This window comes from Hyperolius riggenbachi, chromosome 6 (genome assembly GCF_040937935.1).
Source record: "Hyperolius riggenbachi isolate aHypRig1 chromosome 6, aHypRig1.pri, whole genome shotgun sequence".
In the NCBI taxonomy this organism is placed as follows: domain Eukaryota; kingdom Metazoa; phylum Chordata; class Amphibia; order Anura; family Hyperoliidae; genus Hyperolius; species Hyperolius riggenbachi.
Window position 1 is genome coordinate 111,685,541 of NC_090651.1, and position 14,331 is coordinate 111,699,871.

Genomic DNA, 14,331 nt, shown 5'->3' on the forward strand with positions numbered 1-14,331 from the left:
AGAAGCTATACACACCCTCTCCATGCCCCCTGCAGGCTCTGTGTTAGTCACAGACTTAGCTCCTCTCAGCCTATCACACTCTGGTTAGAAGCCACGTCTTTTGTTTGTAAACACTGCTTAAAACCGGCAATTACAAGCCAGGATTGCAGCAGGGAGTGGCAGAAACAGCACCGAGGGGCCCAGGAGAACATAATGAATAGAATGGTATGCTTTTTATTGTAAGAATTTTAGAGTACAGATTCTCTTTAAGTATTGGGTCCACTCTACTGTGCAGGTGCAAGGCATCCGGAACTGCACAGTAAAGCATACTTGAATGGCTTGGCTTTTTCCCCCTGGAGAGCCTTAGTGAAAAGCCATTAATGTGCCTACGCAGTCAGGCAAAGGTAAATACTATTGTTGCTGTTTGTTGGAGACTGCCAGTGCTGGATCAGGCTGGCTGAAGAGGACGGGGAAGCCTCATTAGGATCCAGAGGCTTCCCCTTCCCGAGGTAAGTATTAATTAATAAGAGTAATGGGCAACACAGTTTAAAAAAAATTTGGTCAAAAATACTGTTTATCACTCTAAAATGTATTCCGCATACTGATATGTTTTTTTGGTTTCATGTTTAGAGAATACAAACTATTGCATATGTACACATTTCCTTCCTCAACCCAAAATATTTATGAGATAAAAGAATAATCTCGCAGCCTAAGGGTGAGCGAGGCAAGTATGTGGTTGGATAATCTAGCAGCCCTGGATGCCTCTGCGAAGTCGCTTTTCAATTATCTTCCACCTGTTCTCGGCCCTTGCCAGGACCACAGTCATATTAAATATGTTTATATTTATACCAGCCTTTCCATATTCTTTGTGTCCTAGTTTCTGTCTCTTTAACATTTTATTGGTGAAATCAATAAACATAACTTTATATCTTAGCAGCACTACAAATCATTAAATTAATTGATAGGCAAAGCAAAGGTTTCAATAATTTTACATTTCTGGGTCACAAAAAGATAGAAAATGCTGGCCAGAAACAATGAACATTAAAACAGTACCTATTAAAGTATTGGCCTGCTAGGCTAAGCTTGATTCATATATACAGTATAGAATGATAGAATGTAAAGTAATTAGTGTGCAGCTTGTATAAGGGCCGGTTTCCACTAGGAGCCGCAGCTGTGTCTGATTCGGCCATGGCTGCTGTCTGGGAAGACGGCTAAAGGGATTGGTGTGCGTGCTGCAGCATGCCGTCCAGACTTGCACCTCAGTGAGATTCAGACGGGCTGCCCATTGAGGGTATAGGCAGCTTTTAACCGCCCCTTCTTGTATGTGGGGAAATGCTGCCGATTTGTTCCGAATGTAGTCCTAGTGGAAACGGGACCCTAGCAGTGTAAATTTGCTATCCCATCAAAATAACTCAACACACAGCCATTCATGTCTAAACCACTGGCAACAAAAGGGAGTATGCCCCAAGTGAAGCATGTCACAATTGTGCCCAAAGTATCAATATTTTGTGTTCCCACTATTATTTTACAGCACTGCCTTAACTCTCTTAGGCATGGAGTTCAATAAAACTTCACAGGATGCCAGTGGAATCCTCTTCCACTCCTCCATGATGACTTGATGAAGCTTGTGGATGTTAGAGACCTTGTGGTCTTCCACCGTCTGTTTGAGGATGCCCCATAGATGCTCAATAGGGTTTAGGTCTGGAGAGATGCTTGGCCAGTTAGTTTTAGTTCCTTTAGCAAGGCAGTGATCGCCTTGAAGGTGTGTTTGGGGTCATTATCATGTTGGAATACTGCTATGCAGCCCAGATTCTGAAGGGAGGGATCATGCTCGGCTTTAGTATGTCACAATGCATGTTGACATTCATGGTCCCCTCAATAAACTGTAGCTCCCCAGTCCCAGCCACACCTACAGAGCCCAAACCATGAGACTCCCACAGCTATGGATGCCTCAGAGCTTAGTAGTCTGGGCACGGCCCCTTCTATGAAGCATTGCTAGAGTGAGGCTGGGTGGCAGTTTGAGGTACCTGCCATAAGGCAAAGGGTCATGCAGCATCATTCACTTGGGATGCAGTAGTGCTGGTCAGTCTAGCTACTTAAAGGAATACTGTAGGGGGGTCAGGGAAAAATGAGTTGAACTTAACCAGGGCTTCTAACGGTCCCCCGCAGACATCCTGTGTTGGCGCAGCCACTCACCGATGCTCCGGCCCCGCCTCCGGTTCACTTCTGGAATTTCAGACTTTAAAGTCTGAAAACCACTGCCCCTGCGTTGCCGTGTCCTCGATCCCGCTGATGTCACCAAGAGCGCACAGCGCAGGCCCAGTATGGTCTGTGTCTGCGCAGTACACTCCTGGTGACATCAGCGGGAGTGGAGACATGGCAACGCAGGCACAGTGGTTTTCTGACTTTAAAGTCAGAAATTCCAGAAGTGAACTGGTGGCGGGGCAGGAGCATCGGTGAGTGGCTGCGGCAACACAGGATGTCTGCGGGGGACCATTAGAAGCCCCGGGTAAGTTAAACTCATTTTCCCCCGACCCCCCCTACAGTATCCCTTTAATTAGAGCTAGCTACTTAGATGTTTGTTTTTCTCTAAAGGACCTCCTTCCCATTATACACAGGTGCTGAGTAGCCCATTAGTACTGCCAAGTTGGTAGAAGAGCCTTTTTTGACTTCGGCAAAATCAATATTTACATATGTATGCTTTACATCTCCAAATATTTTTGGAAAGTACTGAAAGTTCTCATGCTCAAGTCTTGAAATAAACTTAAAATACATCATTCACTTAAAATGTATCCAAACTAACAAACCTTTTATAAATCTTTTATGCTGGAGCACATTCCATGCTTAGATCTTGGTCTGTTACAGAATTCCCGAGGTTCGGATTATTTGTATTAGAAACATTCTAATATACAAATACATTGTATGAAGTACAATAGGTTACTGCGGGGGCTATGCTGTCTGCCACAAGAAAGCATATTTTACTTTAGTACAACAACAACAAAAAACCCTCAAATGTGGTTTCCATTACAATCAACACCAGGAAACCAAGGAAAGAGACATTATACTGAAATCTGGTTTATTGAAAGCAGCAATCCAGATAAAGCATACGACAACCGTTTAGTACATGCAATAACGGCAGCTATCAGAACCTCATAAAAGTAAGTACGCTGCTCCCGCTCACATTTTTGTAAATATTTTTATTATATCTTTATTGGATAACACTGAAGATAAGACACTTTGATATATTGAATATGTTGGCCTCTTTATAAATCAATAATAATAATATAACGTAAAGAAGTCTGCGTGTAGCTTGTAGAACAGTGTAAATGTGCTGTCCCATCAGAATAACTCAGCATACAGCCATTAGTGTCTAAACCACTGCCAACAAAAGTGAGTACATCCCTAAGTGAAGAGTGTCAAAATTCTGCCCAATTAGACATTTTCCCTCCCCATGTTACTTGTTAGTGTTATAAGGTCTCACGTGTGAATAGGGAGTGGGTTTGTTAAATTTTGTGTTATTGCTGTCACACGCTCGCATACTGGTAACTGGAAATTCAACAAGAGAGAACTCTTTGAGGATCTTAAAAAAATTATTGTTGCGCTACATAAAGATGGCCTAGGCTATAAGGCCTTGTTCACAATACAAAATGTTACTGGTTGTCATTGCGATTTTGCCAAGCCAATTTCAAAGCGATATTTGAATTAAGGTGTGTTTTTGTACATTCATTCAAACTTAATCGTGCCAAGAAATGCTACATGCAGCACGATTTAAACAAAAACACAATGCTGCTGTGGGAACACCCATATAGGGTTTAATTAGCCAAGCGTTTTTCGAATCATGGGCGATTTGAAAAGGTCTCAAAAGTGCTCTTGGTGTGAACCAGTCCTAAGAAGATTGCCAAAACCCTGAAACTGAGCTGCAACATGGTGGCCAAAACCATACAGTGGTTTAACAGGACAGGTTCCACTCAGAACTGGCTTTGCCATGGTTGATCATATGATTTATGTGCATGTGCTCAGCATCATATCGAGAGGTTGTCTTTTGCAAATAGATGTACAGGTGCAGAAAGCATTGCTGCAGAGGTCAAAGGGGTGGGGGAGGACAGCAAGTCAGTGCTCAGACCATACGCCACACACTGCATCAAATTGGTCTGCATGGCTGACCAAATGATTTATGTGCATGTGCTCAGCATCATATCGAGAGGTTGTCTTTTGCAAATAGATGTACAGGGGCAGAAAGCATTGCTGCAGAGGTCGAAGGGGTGGGGGAGGTCAGCCTGTCAGTGCTCAGACCATACGCCACACACTGCATCAAATTGGTCTGCATGGTTGTTGTCCAGACGGAAGCCTCTTCTAAAGGTGAAGCACAAAAAAGCCTGCAAAAAGTTTGCTGAAGACAAGCAAACTAAGGACATGGATTGTTCATGTAAAAATCACTGCACTCAGAGGTTGAAAACAGAGAAAGTTCAATTCAAAACAAATATCGCCGTTAGAATGCGTTCAAAGTCCAATCAATTTCCGGCAAATTAATTATTCCCAAGTCAACGATGATTAACCTCTCATTATTCAGCCCACACGTCATGTAAAAGATGTGCCCGCACTGACCCAGTCAGCCTCCAACAAATCCGGAGGTATGGATGCAAGGCTTAAACAGGAGACAGGCAGATACTGCATTTACTCCCACTGGCTTGTGAGCATGTTGGCCCTGCTGGAGGAGGCAGAGTGGAGACAAGCAGTTGTGATGCTCCAGCCAGACTACAGACAGCTGAAAAACAGCTGTCTGTTGCTTTTTTTAATGCCCTAATTCCCTATAAACTGAACAAGCCTTCTCCAGTGCCTAGGCATTATGAGTTCCATGTAACAAGTGCTCATGGGAGCTCAGTCTGGGGAGGAGAAGGAGGCATTACCAGCCAGAGATTTCAGAGGCAAGGGGGCGGAGAGGGGAGGAGAGAGAAGTGGAATTTTCACAGCCTGAAGGGTGGAGAGATACAGAGCGGAATATGGCCGCTCTCATTGTATCACAGAAATAAATAATCATATACTGTTGAAGCCATTTGCAGCTAGATTTGCTGTGTAAACTATCTAAACTTTAGATAAGATATATAGACAAGTTCCTTGTTATAGTTAGTTTTTCATCTTGGATCCACTTTAAGAGAGTGTGGCCCATATGCAATTCACTTTTTCTCCTGAGTTTTCAGCTAGGTGATATTTTCACAACTTGTCAATAAAATGCCTTTCAAACCACCAGCAAGCAAGAAAAAAACTTAAAATAATTTTTAAAGTACTTTTTCACTTACTTTTAGTACTATGTCAACTGCAGAGTGCTGCAAGGTTATTTTAAAGACTAAATTGAAAATTATCACCTAGGATTTTGCCATTTAGCAAATAGCCAGTATGGTTGTTTTGTTAAGAGAAATACAGCAACATATAAAGAATACACCCAGGCCCGGACTTACATTACTAGAGCCTATAGGCACAGATGTCCTGGCATTCTAGACTTTGCCCTCCATGAACCTAAAAACCTTAGCTAAACTGCACAAGTGTGCTGGCTGACCCAGCTATCACTTCTTCCTTACTTTCCTTGCACCTTAGTGGTAGCCATAGGTGACCCTTAGTATTAAGTAGCCAGAGGTATCCTCAGTATTAAGTAGCTAGTGGTGCCCCCGACTGAAGGGAGATTTCGTCAGTGGAATGCCGAGAGCTGGTTGAGTAACCCCTCATTTACACTCTGCTCTGGACTCTTCATAGGGAAGGAGGGAGGGAGGCACTCAGGGAGGAAGTGAGCTGCCTTTACATCAGCAGGCGCCTGTAGGCACGTGCCTATAGTGCCTTATGGCAAATCCAACCCTGAATACACCACAACATGCAAAACAATATGCTGAATTGAAGGCGCACAAAAGCTGAGAGGACCAGGGGATTTACCAACAAATGAATTGGCGTATTTAGCTTTTGTACGCTCTGAAAAGACTGTGGCACCCATCAGTAAGTTAAAGTGTACCCCTGGTGTAATCTAAAAAAATGAATACCTAGCTAATGGTATTACATTATAATGTACCCACACATTATGTTAGTAAGAAGTGTTACCAGAGACCCATATCAGCTCGGTCCCGACATGTAGCTCCGCCCCCTTGCAAATAAAGGCCTTTCTATATCAGATATAGTTCAGAAACACTAAAGGAACTGGTGACAGTCCGGTATGTAACACTGCACCTTAGGGTGAGTGAGCACACACAGTTTTGCAAGACACGAAACAGAACCCATATGTATGTTAGCAGGGGACTGGGAAGAGAGAGTTACCTTACCTGTCTCACCGCCTCTAGCCAGTGCGCTGCATGCTGCTCTCCCCCTGCACTGACACTGACGCTTTCACAGTGGAAGTTCCGGTTGTGAAGGTGGAAATGTTGAGAAGATGGAGCGCACACACGGGTGGTTTCTCTTCTTTTGAAACTCTGCTCGCTCATCCCTAGCTAACTGCATGGTAGCAATATTCTGTACAGGGTCATGCTAGTATGTTATAATAGTTGTATCTTTTCTCAAGTTTGTCATTGCGCTGCACTACACCAAATAATTGATGCTTACATATGTATTTGATTATTGTTCCATTTTGCCTCTAACTGTTATGTTATTGTGTTAACTGTTATGTTATTTTATGTTATGTTATGTCTGGGCTATACATTTATTCAATTTTACAAATGTATTGCAATAGTGGCCACTGCAGCTTTAAGGCCTCGCTGCAAGACCGTACAACTCAGCACACAAGTGATCCGCCCTTTTCTACCCACCAACAGAGCTTTCTGTTGGTGGGCCCTGATCCCTCCTGGGATGTTTGTTTATTTTATTACAAATATTTATATGTTGTAGTTTTTAAATAAATATTAGTATTTTTGTTTACATTTTATTCCCAGGTTTTGTGGTTGAAGCAGAGCTGGATCATCCACAAGACAAATTAAGGCAGTTGTCTAGGGCAGGCCTGAGAGAGACTAGGGGCCTGGTGGATGCTAGCCCCCTACAAACTTTACAAAAAAAAGCCTGGTGATCATCAGCAGTTGGAAAAATATGCTATCTTGCTTAGGGCCCCATCTCATCTGAATCCTTTTCTGAGTTGAAATAAGGGTTGTCAGGGGTAGGAGACAGGGAGGATTCACAGCTAAGGTAGGTGTGGGAAAAAGAGAAAGATATGATTAGGTAAAGGGAAAGGAGTGAGATTGCGCGCAGGTAGGGGAAAGCCACTACAAGCCACATAAAGGCCAGGATGGCAATAACATAACCTGGCACCTAGTTAAACGTCAGCAGAAGATTAACACATCAGCACATATCAGCTCTGAACTCAACTGTGCAGCAGAAGTGGCATTGTGAGATTTATTGTCCCTGGAATTTAGTTGTATTGTATCGAGTTAGCACAGCCTTTGTGTGCTTTGTATGCATTTCCTGAATGCTGCAGGTCTATGGAGAATCATCTTATGTAAATATTCACACTGATAGAGATAATTCTTGTGTGTGTCCCTAAGATCACTGTATATAAAGTTCATGATGAAAATATGAACGCATTGCAAGCATACATAAGCTATATTTTCCCTGTAGGAAAATGTATGTGTATTCATTATGCTTTGATCCAGGAGTGATGATATAAAGTCAGGTAAATTAAAGATACTATGTTATATTGGAAAATTCCAAAGGCCCTTTTGAAATAAGTCAGCTTCAAGGGTAATATGCCAGCTCTCTGCCGATACATACAACCACCTTGTACAAATTCAGGCTATATTTACCAAGACAGATGGAAACTGCTGCAAAGTAGGAGCAGTGACGCCGAGACAATCCTTATTTAAAATATAGAACTTTATTGGCTGTTCTGGGCCTTTGCTTCCTTTGGTCTCCAGTTTACTTTGGCAGGTCAGTCCGTAAGTATGAGGTGGGGGAAAGGGTTAATGTATCGCTCTTAAAGCAAACCTGAAGAAAAAACAAAAACTTATGATATAATGAATTGTATGTGTAGTTGTGAGGAAACGCGGAAAAGCCGCCGCTAGTGCTCAGAAGGAGACGGCTGTTTCCGCGTCCAACATGGCGACTCAACGCGGAGAAACCGCCGCATGCCGCAAGGGCAGTGCGGTGGAGTCCGCGTTAGACGCGGCGGATTGTACGCATGGTACTGGCGCTGACATGATGGAGGGGCGCGGGCAAGCCGCCGCTTGCTTGGAGAGCTGAATCAGCCGGTACATTGCAAAACATGTCTGGTGTGGCTGGGACTGCTAGTCCACACAGGTTCAGAAGGACGCGCGCGCGCTGAGCGGCAGAGCTTATATGACAGCCAGAGAAGAGTCAGCTGACCAAGGTGGTCAGCTGACATTTTCACCATCATCCATTGGTCCAGCACTTAGGGGTGGCGCTGGAGGGCGCTAAGGTATATATACTGTGTGCTGGGCATTTCTCTGGTGTCTGGCGTTGCGATCACTATGTGGTAGCACTCAGACCTTGTCTGTATCTGTGTACTAGCATAGTTTCCAAAGGTGTTGACCGCCAAGGATCTCACACCTTAGCATTAGGAAATTGAACTGTATTATTTGTTATGACCTTCTGCCTGCCTGACTATTCCTCTGAACTCTGATCCTGTACCTTGCTATTTCTGATATCCTGTTGCCAAACTCTGCTCGTTCCTGGACTCTGTATTTGCCTCCTGATTCTGTACCTTGGTATTCTGATACTCCGTTGCCAAACCCTGCCTGTTCATAGGATTCCGTATCTGTCTCCTGAATCTGTACCTTATCTGTCTGTGTGTTAACGACCTGGCTTGCCCGACCTCGAGAACTGGCCTTACTGTTAGAGGCAGTTCCCAGACCTGTTAGTGACACCCTCTCTCTGGTGTCACTCACACTCTGTCCTTCCCACCTTCAGCCTAGCTCCTCCCCCCCGGGAGAGTTTAGGCCTACGGGAGGAACATTCCTTTTGTGTACTCAAAGTATTACTGTTGCATTAACACTCACTTGTTACTCAGGTGTCCAGAGGTTAGAATGTATATCTGATTATCGGTGATACTGCAGATCACCAACAATCGGGTATATTCTGCATTCTCGGTGATACTGCAGTTCACCGGTACTCAGACCCTCTCTGTGTTACACCGATCGTTACAGTAGTATAGATAATGAATGAAAAATAAGATCACACTGTCACAGTTGCAGTTTTAAAATCACACTCTGTCTTTTAAGTTATGAAACAGAAATAATGAACCTTTGATCTTTCCTGCAGTAAAACCTTATTTGAAGCTGTCTCTCACTGTTTCTTGGCTGTTTAAGTGTGTCAGACAGTATTCAACCCATTCGACCCAGTGAGTGGAGCAGCTCAGAGAAGCTCTTTTGCATAGATAACAACTGAAGTTTTGTAACTCTTCCTGTACTGGAAAACAATATGAGACTCTTTTCTTCGCTACTAATGTTTCATTTCTTAGCTGTACTACACATACAATTCATTATCTCATAAGTTTATTTTCGCTTCAGGGTTGCTTTAAGTGCATAGATGCCTGTTTTGCTGGATGCTTTATACCAAACTTGACCTATGTCTGTATTTTGTTCTTGTGTGGCTGGATGTACAGATTGTACTCTACTAGAACTATGTACTGTATGTATGTACGGTTCCCATATTTTCTATATTATAGTCTGTACAGCATCTCCAAACATTCTGGCTCTGTATAAATAAAATAATAAAGAAGAGAATAATAATAATCTCCAAATATTCTGACTCTGTATACATAAAATAATAATACAGTAAGCCAAACTAGTGGGTACTTGGTAAGTTTTAACTTTAATTAATGGTTAAGTTGTGTGGCAATTTGTAACCAGTGCACCAAAAATAGATCAAAAGTTACAACTAGTATCAACTATTAAGTGGAGATAGAAGATAATCAGCCATGTTTTAATCCTGTTGTAAAATATAAAAAACTAAACAAAAACAAAACAAAATCCCTCTAGGTTCACTTCCATCATGATCCAAACACAAGGGGGTTATTGTTCATCTACAGAGCCATACAAATCATGTCTTTATTGCCTCAGAGGACAGCTATATATCCACAACTGCTGGTTTATAGAAGTGGTTCTCTGCATGAGGCATATAATCTCCTCAGGGACACTTCTGACAGGCTGGTGCAGACTTCTGCTTGTCAGATTCATACTACTTTACGAGTTTGAAACATTAGAAAATTCCTAAAATACTTCAGTTCTGGTTTCTCATATTTTTTTTAGCTTATATATTGCATGTAATACATTGGATGTATGATTTTATGTAATTAGGGCTTTAGGGTTATTGTTGTGGTATAATTCAAATGTTAAGCTTACACTATGGAGTATGTTCACCAACTATGGGTTGGTACACAAGTACGATGAATGTCTCCCAATGGGGATTGTTACCCGATCCCTTGGGTGACACTGCAGGGCCCATGCTGTACAGACTCGCAGGCTGGCGATATCTTCTATTCCTATGTGAGGAGGAGAGAGCCAACAGAGCGAAAAGGTTGTGATGTCACGCTGTAAGTGGAATGAGAGGGGAGAACAAAGCTCTCGCCCAGCGATCAGCCAAATAGATCCCCCAGGCTGATAGAGGCATTGGGGAGGCTGTACACATGGTAGATTCATGGCAGAGGTGGGCATCATCAACCGCCTTGGCCGAGTTTTGTCTTGCATGTGTAGGAAGCTTAGATGACATCAGAATGCAAAACAGACATTTTCTGTTGATGAATACTAAGTTACTGATATATCCATTTACACTTGTCAGACTGCAAGGCAAATTCCCAACCTGCACAATTTTCCCAGAGAAGCTCTGGACCTCCAACAGATCATTGGAATGGACCATTCACTGTCCGCACCAGTTGGCCATTTGAAATCTGAACCTTAGGGCTCGTTTCCACTGTGTTGGCAGGCGCCTTGCGAGATGCAATGCTGGCACAAGACGCATCTGAATCTGTGTAGTGTTTCGGATATGGGATGTGGGAAAATGCAGAATGCATGCAAATCAGACAGCCTATTGATTCCAATAAGATGCATTTCCCATCTGAATTTTCATGCGTGGAAACGCTGCAAATTCGCATTAGTGGAAACAATCCTTCAAGTGTGATAAAATCTAGCTGATACTGTAACCTTGTAGGGGCGCCCCACATAAGTACAGAGAGACTTTCTTTGTTTCCATCAATAGTCACCCATCTATTGTGACTCACGGAGAAATTGAAAAGCGGTGGAACGCAAGGAAGTCATTACAGCACTGAGCTGAGGCGCACTGGGAAGTGACGCCACGCTCTGAGGACAAGGAGCCGGAAGCCGCTCATCTGAGACGGCCGTACAACAGAAGCTTGGAGCCGAGCACTAACCGCTTGAGCGGCACTGCGGGACACATTCCCTGAGACTATCGGACATTTGGAAAAATACGGTCTGGGTGGAGGAGGCGACTTGGACTAAGGACCCCCCAAGATCTTGGAATGTGGTGAGATCTGCCAGTAGGCACGCTACATATAAATATCATTGTGGAGCGTGGTAAGAACCTATGCCGCTCGCAGCCCTGCATTGACTAGGACACCTGATAACTAGTAGTCCATTGAACACCACTGAAGTTGTATGCCTCTTAAAGGCTCTTTTAGCCAAAAAGTTTAGGGCCAATTTATTTTATATAAAATAATCTTAGAATTTTAAGGGGAACCAGCACGCTCCTTGTATGTCTGGATGTATGCATGGATGACTGTATACACTGAGTGTGAGATATAGTGTGGAATGATCAAAAACTTATTTGTGCTATAAGTGTCAAATGAAAATTTATTGAGAACTTGTCACAATAAAAATGACCTTTTAAATATAAATATAAACTCTTAATTTGTATCAATTCCAGCGCATCCTTTGTTGTAGTATAAATCCTTCAAGTGTACCTGAATGCCCCCGTAGTGCTCCCATGGCAGTGCAGTGTGTGAGGGGAATTGCTGTTGCTGAGGTAACCAACACACCTGCTGTATTGATAGCAGCAGGCTCTGAGGAGGAATTCAGAAGGTGAGAGGAGCACATCACAAATCATGTATAGCCTGCACTCTGCAATCATGTCTAGCCTGCAATTCTACATCTGTAGAACTGCTTTCAAGCACTTCTTAATCTGTGCCAGTTTAGGGATGAATTTGCACTTCTCTTAATTGTAGTGCATCTCTAGAAATCCACGCTAAACTGCCACTATTACTAGGATTTAAGAAGTTTCTTATTAGCATGCAGAACTGTTCTCCCTGCTGATTAGAACAGATTAAGAAGAAAAAACTGTCGGTAATGCGTTGATAAATCTCCCCCAGTGAACTTGCACACAAAATAGAGGGGGATCCGCACTGCCTACTGCCTTCTCCTTCCCCTTATAGGTGTCCCCCCAGGTAGCCTGAGGGGATAGCAGCCAGGACAGGGGGTTGCGGGCACAGCACTGGGGAGGCGGGACACGCCCCTCACCTTGGTCCCCCTGTCCCCACTCCCCCTCCAGCTATGTGCCGCAAAAGTGGAGCGAACGAGCGAGCGGGGAAGCAATTACCTTATACTTCCTCTGCTCGCCGTGACTTCCTGCAATGGCGCCCTCTAGAGGGCGGCATTGCAGGAAGTCACGGCGAGCAGAGGAAGTAAGTAAGGTAAACGTCCCCTCTCGCTCGTTTGCTACACTTTTGCGGCACATAGCTGGAGGTGGAGGGAGGCATCCCCCCTCCCCGCAGCCCCCCGTCCTGGCTGCTACCCCCTCAGGCTACCTGGCGGACACCTATTGGGTCCTGGCTGCAGCCATCTGTTTTTTTTTGGGGGGGGGGGAGGGAAAAAAACAAACACGCAAACGGATCAAAAGGGCAGCATGAATCCGTTTGCGTTCAGGTTTAGCAGCATCACGGACCGCAGGCTCCGTCCTGCAACCGTGCCTAGTGTGGACCTGGCCTTAAACATACGTTTGCCTTCTCAAAACGGAAGTCAATCTGTAACTCTGGGTGTTTCAAGTCCTCCCCCATAGAGCTATATTAATCCATGCCATGCACTGATGAGGATCAACCAATCCGAAACAGTCTGTATGCATGTTGGTTTTTTGTGACTCTGTAATATTAACAAGTTGACACATCATTGCATTCCAGCGGTTCTGGGGGGGGGGGGGGTTAGCTATCACGGACAACAAAGAGATGTTTTGCATATTCAGCAGTGATGCATTGTGGGACACCTCAGAGCTCATTCCAACCTGAATTATCGCTAATACCTTCTATTTTAAGAAGGCAAACTTTTATTTTCCATACCAGTTGCCGGGCTGTCCTCCTGATCCCGTGTCTCTAATACTTTTAGCCGCACAGACCCTGAACACGCATGCAGCAGATCAGGCACTCTGACTCAGCTGGATTACTTACTGGATGAGCCATATAGTTGTTTCTGGTGTACTTCAGACACTACTGCAGACAAATAGATCAGTAGGGCTGCCAGGCAACTGGCATTGTTTAAAAGGAAATAAATATGGCAGCATCCATATCCCTTTCACATCGGGTTCCCTTGAAGGCACAGATCATGCTAGGAAACACTGTTGTTATGCCCAGATACAGCCTAACATCAGTAGCCTAGCAATAGGGGATGCAGAGGTTGCAACTACACCAGAGCCCTTGGACCAGAAGGGCCCCCTAGAGGTCCTCCCTAAACCGCAGTATTAGCTCTTCAATGGTGCTATGCTCAGTGGCTTAGCTGAAGAGCTATCGGCCCCAGTGCAAGTTTTAAATTGGGGCCCCCCAAGCACACTATACATAACAATTGATACGGCACACCAAAACCTGCCAAGGACAACCACAGTGTCAGAAGTGCAAGAAGGGGATGGGAAACCGTTTGTTAATGATTATTACTATTTAAAGCATCTATAGAAGTGAATTTTACCAGCATAGGGTCAAGAGAGCCCCTCTGGCCCAAGGGCCCCGATGCGGTTGCAACCTCTGCACCCCATATTGCTACGCCCCTGGCTATGCTGATAATGATCACTCCTATGCAGTATATGCTTTGAATAGTGGTTATCATTAACAAACTGTTCCCCTCCTCTGCTAACACCTCTAATACTCTGGCTGTCCTTGGCAAGTTTTTTGTGCCATATGAATTGTATAGAATGCTTGGGGGGCAGTGTAAAACTTGCACAGGGGCCCAAAGCTGACACTGCCTAACATTATAGGACAAAAATATTGGCATAGGAGGATTTGAGGCTTGTAAGCCTTCTAATGCCAGATGCAATAACACTTCAAGTCCAATAAGAATAACAGGACAGGTAATGTGAGGGAGCCAAATATGAAGCAAACGGCCTTCCTCTGGAAATGCTGTAAAGTACAGCGTTGCCCTCCTGAAGAGGAAACCATTACAT